The 16,232-nt window shown below is 35.5% G+C and overlaps 1 protein-coding gene across 1 annotated transcript in view; it reads right to left on the reverse strand.

Moving 5' to 3' along the window:
* The window catches only part of GALNTL6 (polypeptide N-acetylgalactosaminyltransferase like 6), a 1,234,529-nt gene that overhangs the window by 328,661 nt on the left and 889,636 nt on the right, over window positions 1–16,232 (reverse strand). The window lies entirely within an intron of this gene.

The raw sequence follows: 16,232 nt of genomic DNA on the forward strand, positions 1-16,232 counted from the left end.
GATCACAGATCACCATAACAAATATAATAATAATGAAAATGTCAGAAATATTATGAGAATTAAAAAAAGTGACACAGAGACATGAGATTGTCATAAACCTTCTATTTATATATAAAAAAAGCAGTATCTGTGAAGAATAAAGTGAAGCACAATAAAATAATGTATTCCTGTATAGGGAAGGGGAAGAAACAGACTAAATCCCACTTCCTTATTTGTACATGGTCCTCTTCTATCAGGTCCACACTGGGGGACAAGGTAAAACTTCAACCTCAAATGCACAAGAGTTTGATTCTCACATAGCAATAGACAGTTGAATTATATAGAATCAAGCCTATGATTTGCAACTTAGTGAGACTTTAGGACTTCTAGCTGCTTTTAGGTGATCACATTTATGGGGTGGATTTTCACCCAGGTGCCTGGGAAGAACTAGGCCACTGACAAGTTTGTGAGAATGGTGGTCAAAAAAATAATAAACCTACTTTGCAATTGCTCTTCTGAGTCAGATCTGTCACCCAGGAAAACAACGAAGATAGGCTGTAGCATATGGATCCTGTTGTGTGTCTAAACACATTATTTTAACAGTACAGTATATTTATGATTGCCTAGTGTATTCATTAATTATCTCATGAGCACTGTTTTCTATTCCTGGCTTTATTATTTCTCTGTGTAGACAAAGGGAAGTGATATTCAAGTCCTTTACATTTTAACAAAGTCCTTCATCCAATGATCATTATTGCTTTTGTTGTCTACTTGTCCTCCTATCCATTTTTCTTTCTATTATACACTTGTGTTTTGAATAATGATTTTGTTTTTTTTAAAACTTTACAATCATACTTAAGCTTTCATTACACACACTGCCTTACTTTGAATTAATTTATTCAATTGCTCTCCAGTGAAACACATGCTTTTGTTTAGCATTTTTATTTCTTTAGAGATCAACACTCCTGCTTCTTGTGATCCACTTGGTTTAACAGTCACAGGCTAAAATGGAACTGCAAATTCGGATGTGGAAAATTGGTACCAGCCTCCTGTCACCTGCCAGATAAAAAACAAAAGTGCTAGGTGACTTATTTATTTGTTTATTTATTTAAGAGGCATTCAGAGACTATTCATTTCTTTTAATTAGAGTATAGTTGACATACAAAGTTACATTAGTTTCATGTATACAACTTAGTGGTTCAACTTCTGTAGATGTTATGTTACGCTCACTACGAGTGCAGCTGTCATCTGTCACCATGCAATGCCATTACAGTATCATTGACTATATTCCTTATGCTATATTTCTTTTAAGTGGACTCCATGCCCAGCGCAGAGCCTACAGTGGGGCTTGAACTCATGATCCTGAGATCAAGACCTGAACTGAGATCAAGAGTTGGACACCCAACTGACTGAGCCCACCAGAGCACCCACTTTGCTATATTAAAAAAAAAAATCAACATAGAATAGTCAGGAGCATCCTTAGAAATTTGTGTTTTATGAAAAATTGGCAGTTCTTCTAGTCCAGTGGCTTTTAAGGACAGTCAGGGGTTTATGAGATCAAAATTATTTTCATAACAATACTAAAATATTAGTAGCTTTTGCTCTTTCGTTCTGTCCTTAGTGACAGTAGATGACGTGTGATAATACCATCACATAAATGGTTAGTGGGATATATGCTTGTGTTCTCCTGTTTTTAAATTCTCATTTAAAATTTTTAGTTTGGTAAATTTTGATAGATGTTAACCACATAAACAAAAGTTTTCTGGGGTCCTTAGGCCTAAAAGTTTAAGAACCTGCATTCTAAAACTTTTTTAAAAACATTTAATACACAAATAATTATACAATAAAAAATGGAGTAAAACTGGTCTAAATGAATATATATGTATATGTAATTGTTAGAGTTTTAAATACACATATATACACGTGTATAAACACATATATATGTATAGTGGTTAGAGTCCTCAGAAATTCTGAGGCTTGTATTGTTTTTATTGTCTTATTCATACAGTTTGCTATGATAAAAAGCATTTGAAAAATCTTAATTTTCTTGGTAATCATTTATCCAAAAATGTCAGAAGTACAATTTGATGATTTAGTGTCCTGACATAGGTATTTTTGAAGAATTATTGCCTTACATATTAAATTAATCGGATATAGATTTACTTTTACATTATGTAGTCCAATGTCAATGTACTTCAATTAAAAATATATTAAAAATAAATAAATAAATTGTGTAGTCCAGGGGAAGCAAATGAAAGGTATAATATTGGATATATAATGTGGCAAATCAGTAATACAAGATAAATTCATCTTTTCTAGTTACCATGGGAATATTTATTGATAAGTATTATCTCTCATTTTTCATTTTCATAAAAACTGCAATGCATTTATTGAAGTGGAGCTTTTCACTCTTAATCTGTTGTATAGAAAGCAGTCAGGAAAAATGAAAAAACACAAAGCCAAGAACTAGGGATGTCTACAAGGTAGAGGAAGCCTATATCTCTTTTAGACAAGTCAACATTTTTTATTTAAATATTTAAAATTATATGAAATGACAAAAGGAAAACATTCTTTTAAGGTTTGTACATGTAGGATAGAAAAAATTAAGGATGGCTAGCTCATAGGTAGAGAGTGATTTATAAAAAGAAAAATTAAAACTAAAAATAATCTTTTCAAGTCTTGCACTATGGAAAATAGAAAGACATCCTAATCAGTGACTGGGGAGACATTAGCAGTTGGAAGTATAGACATATAATTAGGGAAGTCACACAAAAGGATTTCTCGATATTGACTGTGTCACACACATTATCATTGACAGGGGACAGCAAATGAATAATACATTATTTAGATGACAAAGGGGTGTTAATGTCCAGGAAAGAACCCTTTAAAAAATATAATGACTTGGGAAGATTGTCCAAGATTACAATCCCTTGAAAAGAAAAATTTTGATAATAAAAACACATTAGGAAGTAAATATACTCCATCATGTACGAAAAATTTAAAAAAAGAAAAGGAGATGAGTATCTGGGAGGTGAAAAGTAAACCTCTAATGAAGAATTAGTGAAAGTGACTTCACAATGAAGCTGTAAGACAGTCATAATCTGTTAGTGCTGTTTATGCCATTGCTATAAGTTACCCACACCCCTTTCCATAATTATTTACTTATCTTTCTTGGTTGTTTTTGGCTTTTGTACAGTTAGGTATTATATATTTCTTTTGTCTAGTGTTCTGATTTTTTTAAGCCTTCAGCCTCCTACTTTATCTATGTTATTAAGAGAGAAGAAATGGGACTGGCACTTAAAAGGTCTCATCTATGCCCTAGACACTATGACGGGTACTTTTTGTGTAATATGATTTAATCTTTACAGAAATTTGTGAGATATGTAGAATTATCTTTATTTTCCAGATGATAAATCACAAGCATGATTTTGCCAAGGATTATACAGCTAGGGAATGACCAAGCTCAGTTAGCATTCTTTCCACTACACTACAGTGATTTCAAAAGTAATTGCTAATCATAATTATGAATATGGGACACTCTGGAATCATTAAAGAAAGATTAAGTACTACTCAGCGTATAATATTAGTTTAATTTCAGAAGCAACTGAAATAACTCTTTTCTTTAACAATTAAGCCACTTGATTTTATTGTATCACTGGTGGTAAAAATAAAACAAAATTCATACAGGCACATAAAGAAGCACATTCCTTCTGTCAACTGATGAACCAGGAGGGGGTCCTGGAAAATTTGATGGGTCTCTCTCTCTCCGGCGAAGAACATCGAGCAAGTCTCCAGGTCTCAGTTATGGAGGGAATGCTCTTATTTTACTTCTGTTTTGCAGTCTCTGCTTACAGACACAGTGAGCTCTGGCTTCCTCCAGGCTGCCAGCACCATAGATTGTTGGCTTTCACTCACTTATGCCCTGAGAAGTCTTTTACAGAAATAGCACAGAGGATTACAGATCCGCCTTCTCTTACTGCTCAAATGCACCAATATTTCTTAGCCCTTGGTACACAGGCCAATTTTGTAAAAAGGGTTTTTGTCCTCTGAGGAATTGTTAAACAATATATCTGTGTCACAATTATTTTAAATAGTGGCATTCATATGAGACATCTCTGCCATGACGACTTGCATATATTGGGCAACTAGTGCATTATAAATTGAATAAAAAGCAATTCCATTCAAAGCCATAGAGGGACTGTGATTGAAGGCAAAGAGAACAGCAAACCTGGTGCACAGTGGAAACAGCTTTTAAATATGCAAATTACCAGGCTTTAGCCAATATAAAATGAATCAAAGTCTCCAGTGTTCAGCATAAGAACTCGGTTTTGCAATGGCTCCCCAAGGCCCTGAGATGCAGAGAGCGAGCTGTTTCTGAGAGTCCCAGGGAGGACAGGAGAAACCTCCCGCAGGGCTGGAGAGCTGTGAAATGAGGCTGGGAAGCTGGGGAGGAGACAGACTGGGGAAGGCTTCCTGCACAAGTGTAAGAGTTTTAACTAATCTAGCCGTGAGTAGGGAGACATTTGATTTGTGCTTTAAAAAGAGCCCTCTCTGGAGTGTGCTGTATATACTGAGGCGACAAGAGTAGAGTCAGGAAGCCAGTTTAGAGGTAATTGTGTTGGTCCAGATGAAGAGAATGACAGTCGCCTTGATTGGCAGAGTGCTGGTGATGTGGGGGATGGGGGTGGATTCGTGAGATATTTGAGAGAGAGAATTTAATGACTTATTACATAGGTGGGATGAGGCAATGGGAAGCATTGGCTACTTTTCAAATCCTAATCTATGAAATAATTTATTAACAATTTCAGGACTGTAAATGTATATATTTTGAAAATTAGGCAAATATATTAAAAGTTGGAGTCATCTGGGTGGCTGAGTGGGTTAAGCACCCAACTCCTGGTTTTGGCTTAGGTCATGATCTCGGGGTGGTAAGATTGAATCCCACATCATGCTCCATGCTGAGTATGGAGCCTGCTTGAGATTCTCTCTTCTTCTCCCTCTGTCCCTCCTGGCTTGTGCTCTCTCTCTCTCCTTCTAAATTTAAAAAACAAACAAACAAACACTGCTAGTACTTAATTAGCACTCCAAACTAGAGAAAGGGAGGGATATGTTCCATTTTTAATTAAGTAAAAAACTTCTCTGCAATTTTAAGCACACTACAATCAGTCTTACTGTTGATAGCCCTCACAGATCATTATTTCTATGCTTAATTTCTAATATTACAATTTTGGTTTGTTTGATATTCTCCTGCTTTTGTACACAGAGCATTTTGTTGTCATCCTTGACTTTGGACATATCATTATGAGCCACTACCATGATTCATTCACAGATTATTAGTGACTCCAAAAGTCTATACTACAGAGAAGTATAGATGTTGCCTTGAAGACTCCAATTATAAAATTTTAGGGTTATGTCTCAGAAAATCCCAACTTTTAATCAATAATCTATTTAGAATACTTTAGTTTTCTCATTATTGAAAATTATCTTATTCTGGCTTCTTTTTATATAATATAATAATAAGAGAGGGAGCTTCTTAGGCTTTTCATTTCTTTTTTTTTTTTTAAGATTTTATTTATTTATTTGACAGACAGAGATCACAAGTTGGCAGAGAGGCAGACAGAGAGAGAAAGTCGGGGAAGCAGGTTCCCCGCTGAGCAGAGAACCCAATGCAGGGCTTCATCCCAGGATCCTGGGATCATGACCTGAGCTGAAGGCAGAGGTTTTAACCCACTGAGCACCCAGGTGCCCCAGGCTTTCCATTTCTCATAAAGCTCATAAAAAGGTAATTCATAAAAGAAGAACAACTTTGTGCTAATGTGAACCTGATATCTAACAATAGGATAATGCTGCGTGTGAAACATTTAGCACAGGATCCATAGAATTAAAAGCATAGAACACCACTCATACTAAGTCTAAGAATTCTTAGATATAATAGATATTTCTTCTCTAAATGATGATAAATGTTGAAAATCAATTATTTAATTATCCTAATTTAGTCTCATAGTTTCTGGTTTTTCACCTTGATTACGGAAAAAAAATCTATTACTAAAATCATTCAAACTTGGGTAAAATAACAGAAACACATATGCTACATAGTTGTTAGTAATTTACCACAAATCTAAACTTATCCCTTAGTTTGCCACATGCATTATTTATGGGGTGTTTCTCTGTTGGTGGACTACAACTGTCATACTAATTTTTAATCAAATTATGAAATTTTATAAGCAATTCTTAAAGCCAGGTGAATAAAAAGAGAAAGATCTCTGGGAAACAGTATTACAATGTATTCTATTTCTAGAAACACATTTGAGTATTGAATATCTTCGATATTCTAAGTATCGAATATCAGAATGATTTTAAGGAGGATAGTTAGGACACATCACACATCCATTTTCTCTAAGTAAATTTACAGCTTATTTGTAGCTGTGAAGTCCCACATTTTCTGCCTTTAAAGAAGCAGCTAGGAACTGAACATTTATGATCCTGACACTGACCCACACTTTTTTGTTTTCCTCAGGGATTTTACCCAGCCTAATGCAGAAAATGGGAACGGACGCTCTCTGCAATCTGCCAAGTGCTAAAACTATTTTCCCACAAATACAGTAAAAAATTATTTTAGCATTAAAATGCATAAATTGGAGAGATCGAGAAAGGAAAAGTACAGCAGCTTTAAGGAATTATTAACAGAGCTAGCTCTCCATTCACCTAAAAGCATACACATGCTCACGTATAGATTGCCTTATCAAATATGGTGCAGTTGGAAATTTCAGGTTCACGTTCTCAGGAGTTGACTAATATTCTGCGTGTGTGTACATGTATGTGTGGTTTATTTTAGTTTATTTTTTTCAGACTAAAAGCAAAAATCTGTGAAATATAGTTCCTTTAAAAAGAGTCTTATATCAGCATATTCTATCTGACTTGGTGGGAAAAAGTTACATTTATACATTGAATAAGAATCAACAACACTGGATTCGAGGCTAGGGTTTGTCATTTATTTACTGGCGTCAAGACTTTGGATTGGTCAACAGTCGTCTCAGAGGCTTGGTCTCTACCTGAAAATGATGTTACCTGCATCACACAGTTGTAATAACTGGATGAACATGAGACAATGTGAAGTTCTTGTAAGGAATTATTTGTTATTATGTTTTTATTATGTGTGTGAGTCTAAATCTGAAACAAAACACAAGAGAACATTGTCTCATCCAGACAGGAGTGAGGCCCAGGAACAAAATATAGATGATTTAAAGTGCACTGAAAATGTAAATGTGATTGGATCCTTTGAAGAAAAACCTAGTTCTCAGAGGAGCATAGAAACTCAAAGGACAAGACATAACAATGGGCTCTGTTCCTGTACTCAGGAATAGGTATGATTTAGCTACTCAGTACTTTGATGCACAAGGTTTTAATATAGTTAAAAAGGAAATAAACGTTTATAGCGTTTACCTCTAGTTTTCTATTTTTTTCCTACAAAAATGTGCTTGTACACACTATTTCATTAAAATAATCATATAGACAATTTGCATTCTTGCCTTTACAATTGACAAATACATTGTCAAAATGTCTTTTTTGACTATTTATTTCCTTGGAGAAAAAATATAGTATTGGAGAAAAAAGAATCCTGGAGAGACCAGAGTAATACTTAATGTCCACAGCTTTGTTTTATTATTTTTTTTCACAGCTTTATTTTTAAATGCAGTGGTCTAACTGTTTTGAATATTAATCAAGTTCCTAGCACAGACATTGAGTTAGATTACTCTCAAGTAATCTCTTTGGTAAAACCTAAGCAAGTATATTGTTATGTTTAATATCTAACTGACAGATGGCAAAGAGCATCTCGAGCCGAGGGACAGGCTACTTTTGACTGCCTATACCTTTAACTGGCTTAGATGACAAATGGATGGAGGAAACATGAGGCTGTAAATAGATCCCCCCCTGCCACTCCACCCCGACTCCTTTAACATGCTATGAAAGAAACTGGGTCAGTTTTTGTTTTGCTTTGTTTTTAAGTTACCTAGCTAAATTATAGAAAGGATTATCGTTTATTTAGTTGTAGCTTCAAAGAGACAATTCATTCTGGCCTAGTATTTTAAAATATGGAGAAGGGATGAATGGATGAAAAGTTTATAAAGGAGTTAGTTTGAGAATGTACAAGAAAGTGGATCAGAAGAAAGATGCTCCAGTCCCCTCTTCAGGACGGTGAACTGTTCTGCGCAGAGCTTTACCAATTGCAGTGGATTTACCCTCATCTCTTAAGGTAAAGCACCCCATCTGAGGGAAGTCTTTAAAGGTCTCAACGCAGATGATTCTCGCTGTCCTTAAGCGAGTGATGCATACTCGATCTTGTTTCACAAACCTGAGAGTGAAAGACTATGGTTTTATTTTGGTTACTCTGGTAATCCATTCTTGCTTAGTCTGTTTCCTGGTGCCTCTGGATATCTTACTATATGCATAGGTGAATGGAGAAATGGATAAAGAGGCTGGTATGGGACAAATTTTCCGTGTACTCATCCCAAGAGGTGTGTTGGCTCAGGCTATCATTTTAGCAATCAAGACATCTATAATTGAGTAGAAATGCAAATGAAAAGTAAATGACCAAATGACAAAAATTACACATATTTTACACTAATCAACAAGGTTTCCTAAATTGCTTTGCATTGATATTTCATTATCGAGGTTTCTAAAAACTCCACCTGTACTAGTCTTGCTGAATTTTTGGCTTCCATTTCTGCCCTCCCACACTTCTCTCCTTTTCTGCATTTTTACAATAATTTTCTCACAGTAATTTTACCTGTACATCTGAAACTTTTGAGAACTCCATGATTGGACTGCCTAACATGTTCAAAACAGGATCTTAAGTGCTATAGGAACTAAAAATTTAGTGCATGGAACACATGCACAGGTAACTACGATTCAATGAAGAAGTATGGGTTTGATCATTTTGTCTTTGAACAAAATGAATTAACCTTAGCCTAGAATGAGCAAGAAGTCTCATAGAGTAATTGGCATGTTAACAGTGAATGGAAAAAACAAACAACTGGCTAGGGCTGGGAAATGATGAGTTTGAAGAGTTAGATTATTTTAGGTAGGAGAAGCAGCATAAGCAAAGCTATAGAAGGTGGAAAATAAAAATTGGGTGTGTGGAATTAAAATTAGTTGAGTGTACCTGAAACTTAGAACACTCAATGAGATTGATGAAGTATGCTGGGGAGCTTTTCTGGAAAGCCTAAAAACCAGTTGAAAAATTCAGACAGTATTCTATATGTAGATGATAGGATGCTACTGAATGGCATGAATCAGGAGTGAGTGACATGATGAGAAAACAAATATATTGACAGTGAGAAGGATGGACATTTGTGTTCTTTCTAGTTTTGGCTACTATGAATAAAGCTATTATAATCATTCATGTACAGGTTTTTGCATGAACCTAAGTTTTAGTTTCCCTGGGACAAATGCTCTTGAGTCCACTTGCTGGAGTATTATGACAAATGCATGCTTAATTTTGTAAGAAATGTCAAATTATTTTTCAGAGGGGTTGTACCATTTTTCATTCCCACCGGCAATGTATGAGTCATCCAATTTATCTGCATCCTCACCAGCATTTGATATTATCACTATTTTTTATTTTAGCAACTTTAAAACATATGCATCATAACATATTAGATGCTGATAATTATAAACTGGTATTTTTTTTTACACAGTTAATGAATTGTAGTTTTTATAATTCTTACACCTGAAAACGGTTAATGCTTACATTTTGGTGTATATTTTTCAAATTTGTTTATAAAAACAATATATTCATAAAATTAAAAAATGTGATATTATAATACTGTCTCCTAATTTACTTTTTTAAAAGATTTTATTTATTTATTTATTTGTTTGTTTATTTATTTTTAGTTTTTTATTTCTTTTCAGCGTAACAGTATTCATTGTTTCTGCACCACACCCAGTGCTCCATGCAATCCGTGCCCTCTATAATATCCACCACCTGGTTCCCCCAACCTCCCACCCCCTGCCACTTCAAAACCCTCAGATTGGTTTTCAGAGTCCATAGTCTCTCATGGTTCATCTCCCCTTCCAATTTCCCTCAACTCCCCTCTCCTCTCCATCTCCCCTTGTCCTCCATGCTATTTGTTATGCTCCACAAATAAGTGAAACCATATGATACTTGACTCTCTCTGCTTGACTTATTTCACTCAGCATGATCTCTTCCAGTTTCATCCATGTTGCTACAAAAGTTGGGTATTCATCCTTTCTGATGGAGGCATAATACTCCATAGTGTATATGGACCACATCTTCCTTATCCATTCATCTGTTGAAGGGCACCTTGGTTCTTTCCACAGTTTGGTGACTGTGGCCATTGCTGCTATAAACATTGGGCTACAGATGGCTCTTCTTTTCACTACATCTGCATCTTTGGGGTAAATACCCAGTAGTGCAATTGCAGGGTCATAGGGAAGCTATATTTTTAATTTCTTGAGGAATCTTCACACTGTTTTCCAAACTGGCTGCACGAACTTGCATTCCCACCAACAGTGTAAGAGGGTTCCCCTTTCTCCATATCCTCTCCAGTACACGTTGTTTCCTGTCTTGCTAACTTTGGCCATTCTAACTGGTGTAAGGTGGTATCTCAATGTGGTTCTAATTTGAATCTCCCTGATGGCTAGTGATGATGAACATTTTTTCATGTGTCTGATAGCCATTTGTATGTCTTCATCGGAGAAGTGTCTGTTCATATCTTCTGCCCATTTTTAAATATGATTGTTTGTTTTGTGTGTGTTGAGTTTCAGGAGTTCTTTATAGATCCTAGATATCGACCTTTTGTCTATACTGTCATTTGCCAAATATCTTCTCCCATTCCGTGGGTTGCCTCTTTGTTTTGTTGACTGTTTCCTTTGCTGTGCAGAAGCTTTTGATCTTGATGAAGTCCCAAAAGTTCATTTTCAGTTTTGTTTCCTTTGCCCTTGGAGACATATCTTGAGAGAAGTTGCTGTGGCTGATATCGAAGAGGTTACTGCCTATGTTCTCCTCTAGGATTCTGATGGATTCCTGTCTCACGTTGAGGTCTTTTTTCCATTTTGAGTTTATCCTTGTGTACGGTGGTTGAGTTTCATTCTTCTACATATAGCTGTCCAGTTTTCCCAGAACCATTTCTTGAAGAGACTGTTTTTTTTTCCACTGTATATTTTTTCCTGTTTTGTCGAAGATTATTTGACCATAGAGTTGAGGGTCCATATCTGGGCTCTCTACTCTGTTCCACTGTCTATGTGTCTGTTTTTATGCCAGTGCCATGCTGTTTTGGTGATCACAGCTTTGTAGTAAAGTTTGAACTCAGGTAACGTGATGACCCCAGTTTCATTTTTGTTTATCAACATTTCCTTAGCGATTCGGGGTCTCTTCTGATTCCATACAAATTTTAGGATTATTTGCTCCAGCTCTTTGAAAAATAATGGTGGAATTTTGATCGGAATGGCATTAAAAATATAGATTGCTCTAGGCAGTATAAACATTTTAACAATGTTTATTCTTCCAATCCAAGAGCATGGAATGGTCTTCCATCTTTTTGTGTCTTCTTCAATTTCTTTCATGAGTTAAACTGGTAATTTTTTAACAACTGTGTAATATTCCATTTTAAGTGGGAACAAAAATTTCTTCAATCAATTTCAAATTGATGTGAATTAAGGCTTTATTTCACTGTCATCAACAATAATTGAATAAGCTTACACCTACTTATACTTGTCTGACTATCTCACTGATTAAATTCTTAGGAGATGGAAGGTTGGTATATTCTTTATTATGGCTTTTGAAACACTAGCATTTGACTTGGGAAGTAGAGGCTTGGGTTTGGATATTAATTCTATCATTAATATTGTAATTTGGGGCATGATGTTTAATCTTCCTGCATTTTAGTTACTTCTTATATAAAAAGGGGATATTATTCTGTTTTCTTTATCTCATAAGATTATTGTAAGTACTAGTTAAAGTATTTTACAGAATGCAACACTCAAGATTCTTACATATACTCAATAGGAGCTCCTGGGTAGCTCCATTGTTAAGCATCTGATTCTTGGTTTCAGCTCAAGTCTTGATCTCAGGGTTGTGAGATTGAGCGCTTCGTAAGGCTCTGAGCTTAGCAGGATCCTCCTTCTCTCTATATCTCTCCAAACCCCCCTCCCCCTACTCACACACATTCTCTCTAAAATAAATAATTAAATCTTTTTTTAAAAAAGGAATCCTACATATACTCGTCAAACACAAGGCCTTCCTAGATTTAAGTTTACACAATGCTTTGAATATAGTAGATTAAGGTACAGTGATAGCTTTTATTTCATACACTATCTCTGACTAGTTTTTGGACTAGTAGCATTTTGAGAAAAATCTGATTTTAACAGGAAAAATGCCCAATTTGTGATACCAGCAGTGGATTCTTCATAGCTGGGATGGCTAGAAAGGGAGAGAAGTGCCAGTCCTAAGTGAGATATATCATTTAATAAATATGATAATTAAATATGCAATCGAGCTTAGACCATCTTCCATATCCTTAATATATACAGAAGAACATGCAGAGCTGTGTAGTACTTGGAAAATATACTTTTTTACAAAGGTGACACTGGTGTCAGAAGATGCAAAATGTTCTACCTTAAATTAAGGTAGTGTTTAGATGGGATTGGGAGGGAGACAAACCATAAGAGACTCTTAATGTCACAAAACAAACTGAGGGGGGCCGGGGGTGGGTAGAGAGAGGGTGGTGGGGTTATGAACATTGGGGAAGTTGTGTGCTATGGTGAGTGCTGTGAAGTGTGTAAACCTGGCAATTCAAAGACCTGTACCCTGGGGCTAATAATACATTATATGTTTATAAAAAAATAAAAAAAAATTAAGGCTGTGTTTTATTGGCCAAGTATAAGGAAGTTATAGAAAAACAGAGACTGGGAATAATTAACATCTTGTCAAGAATTTAAAATATGGTGGGATGGCCTGGGTGGCTCAGTTGTTAATCATCCAACTCTTGATTTTGGCTTTGGTCATGATCTCAGCTTCATGGAATTGAACGCTGTGGGCCTCTCCGTGCCAGCAGGAGGGAGTATGCTTATTCCTCTTCCTTCTCCTCTGTCCACCCCCCACCCCCACTCTCTCTCACAAATAAATGAAATCTTAAAAAAAAAAAAGAATTTAAAATATAGTAAATATTTAAAGGGCATTCCTCAGCAATGATTTTCCATATGTCTAATTAATGTACATATGAAGTATGTTGTTCATTTATTTTAAAGATTTATTTTATTTTATTATTTTTTTTTTTTTTGAGAAGAGAGAGAGTTCACAAGTGATGGTAGGAGCAGAGGGAGACAAACTTTAAGCAGATTCCCCACTGAGCTCAGAGCCCTATGCCGGTTGGATCTCAGAACTCATGAGATCATGATTGAGCCAAATCAAGAGCCACATCCTTACCCAACTGAGCCACCTTGCCCCCCTTTTTAAAAGTAGGTTCCATGACCAGCATGGAGCCCAACATGGGACTTGAACTCACAACACTGAGATCAAGACATGAGCTGAAATCAAGAGTCAACATTTAACTGACTGAGCCACCAGGTACCCCTGTTGTCTATTTTCACTATTAGCACATTATTATCATTTTTATTGGGCTCAGGTTTCAGTCTTGAGACTACCAGGAACCAGTTGTGTGGGTCTCACTGTCACAAGTGTTGACATGACTCCATCAGGCCATGCAAACATGAGTGAGCCAAAGCCATCAGAAGGAACAACAGTCTTGCTTTGTGTTCAGTCTCCACTTTGTCCTCCTTTCCCAAATGCCTCTGATGCACTTCCCCATTTAATTTCTATTATTTAAAAGGCCCATGCAGTTTCTTCTTACTTTTTCATGACCTAATTTCTCTCCCTTAAGGACTCTAGTTTGTTTTACTTATTTCGCTTATTTTGGATCATCTAATTTACTGCATTATTGTTTAATATTTCACATAGGATTTTTTTTTTAATATATATGACCAAGTCTGAAGGCTCTTAAGAGCAAAAACTGGTTTACAATTGTTTGTTTTCCCTAACTTCTAAGGTTAGACCTGTTAGAGTGGCTGCTAAACGGATGTTAATAGAATAAATAATAATGTATAAAGAACGTGTGCATATGAAATAATGAATGAAAGAACTGGTTGGAAGTCTGGGAATTAGAAATACAAGGCTGTCATACTACATAATATTTGATGGTTCATATAATAAACTGTTTTCTGCTTCTGTACAAAAAAGTTCTCAACCTAATCATAAAGGTTTTGATCTTGTTTACTGAGTTGTTAAGCTGTTGAAATAGCTAGTAACTGATGGGATACAGGTGTGTCTTCACTCTAGAATTTTTTGGTAAAGAATAGACAGCTACTTATCTGTACTTTTTTTTTTTTTTAAAGTAGGCTTCATGCCCAGTGGGAGCCCAATGTGGGGCTTGAACTCACAATCCTAAGGTCAAGACCTGAGCTGAGATCAAGAGTCAAACACTTAACCAACTGAGCCACCCAAGCACCCCTACCTATCTGTTCTCTTTAGATTCATCTAAGGTTGGATGAACTGGATTTGCAAAGCTGGGGCTAGGTTGCATGACTTCTATTTCTGGCAAATGAGTGAATCCATGAGTTTGGGAATGAGTCGTCCTCTGGAGGTCACAGGAATGGTCACAGGAATGACTGTTCACACAAAAGAAAGTCAACCCCTGCTTCTCCCTATTGGCTTTTTAAAATAAAGAATACTACCCTTAGTTAACTGGTAGTTTTGGTAAATATCACCCAATCTGCTTGGTTGTGGCCAGTTTTTCACTAACTGCTTCATTCTGTTAATTTATGTGTTACTGGCTCAACAGCTAACTCGATTCTTAACAAACAGAAATAAACTGTGACACTTTTCTATTTCTGACTGTAATCTTTGGCTATAAGTTGTTATAAACTGTGTAGATATGATCAACTGACAAATAATAAGAGCTGTATATTTTCTAGTAAATCTCTGAGATTACTTTTTCATGGACTTCCAGTAAAAAAACATAAATACAAATCCTTTTTTAAGGGTCCAGGTAAAAAGTGTTTGTAATTAAAAGAGTTAAAAGAATTATTATACATACTTTGATGCATTGATTCAAACAAATAAAATAGTCATATTGGATGTGAACATTTTCAGTTGCCAAAATATCTTAATATTGCCTTACAGTGATATGATGAACCACTTTTCATCAAGTAAAACACATGCATGTAAAAGTGATTAGATGTTTATTGCCTGCTTTGAACATCTAAGGATCTGCCTAGTACTGTGTATTGGACCACAGATCATCATGATCCAAGAAACAAAAATGTCGATTTGAGGATAAGGCAGACACCACAGCTTCTCATTTAGAGTTGTGTTTCTTTGGTTTTGAAGATATTAGGCTGGATTGGCCCTCTGTCTTTGGCCAGAATGTCTCACACACTGCCAAATGTCTAATGGAAGCTGAGTTAATGAGGGAAATAAGCACAGGAAACAGGTTCACATACTTGTTTCACACTTTGGGAAATCAATTTTCTCTTTGAGCTTCATTTTCCTCATCTGTAGAATGGATTAGAGACACCTATCACACAGGTAGATGTGTTGTCAAAATTAAAAGCAACATAATGAACATAAATCCCATTGTATAGGAGGGGCTCAGATTTTTTTTCTCCAAATTTCTTTCTCCTAACTTATGGGGAACACATTAAGTCAGGTTATAAAACTAAAATCTCTATTTGCAGAACTTCATGGAATTGACCAGGCCACAATCACAAAACCATAAATAACCTTCCCAGGTAGGGAGAAGTACCACCCTATCTCATTTCTACTAGTACTTTCTAACTATATTAGTCCACAATAGGATAGCCAGATTTATCAAATAAAAATACAGAGTACATACAATATTTAAAACATAGTCACACTAATAAAAAATTGATTCTCTAAAATTCAAATTTCAGTGGGTATCCTGTATTTTATCAAAAACTCTAACCCAAATTCCTTTACACATTTTTGGCTAAACATACTGCTATTTTTTTTTTATTGCTATTTTTGAGCATAAACTTGATTTTACTATTCCATTTTGTGTCACTTTGATTTTTTGATACTAAATTGCAATGGTTTATTTATACATGATACACCACTTCTCCATTAAGAATTTGCCACACAAAAAATTTGATTAATTGAACTCTATCTTTTTAAAGAATGCTAATGTTACCATTCTTATAAAACTGAAATTAAATGG

This window comes from Mustela nivalis (assembly GCF_964662115.1).
Source record: "Mustela nivalis genome assembly, chromosome: 4".
Taxonomy (NCBI): Eukaryota; Metazoa; Chordata; class Mammalia; order Carnivora; family Mustelidae; genus Mustela; species Mustela nivalis.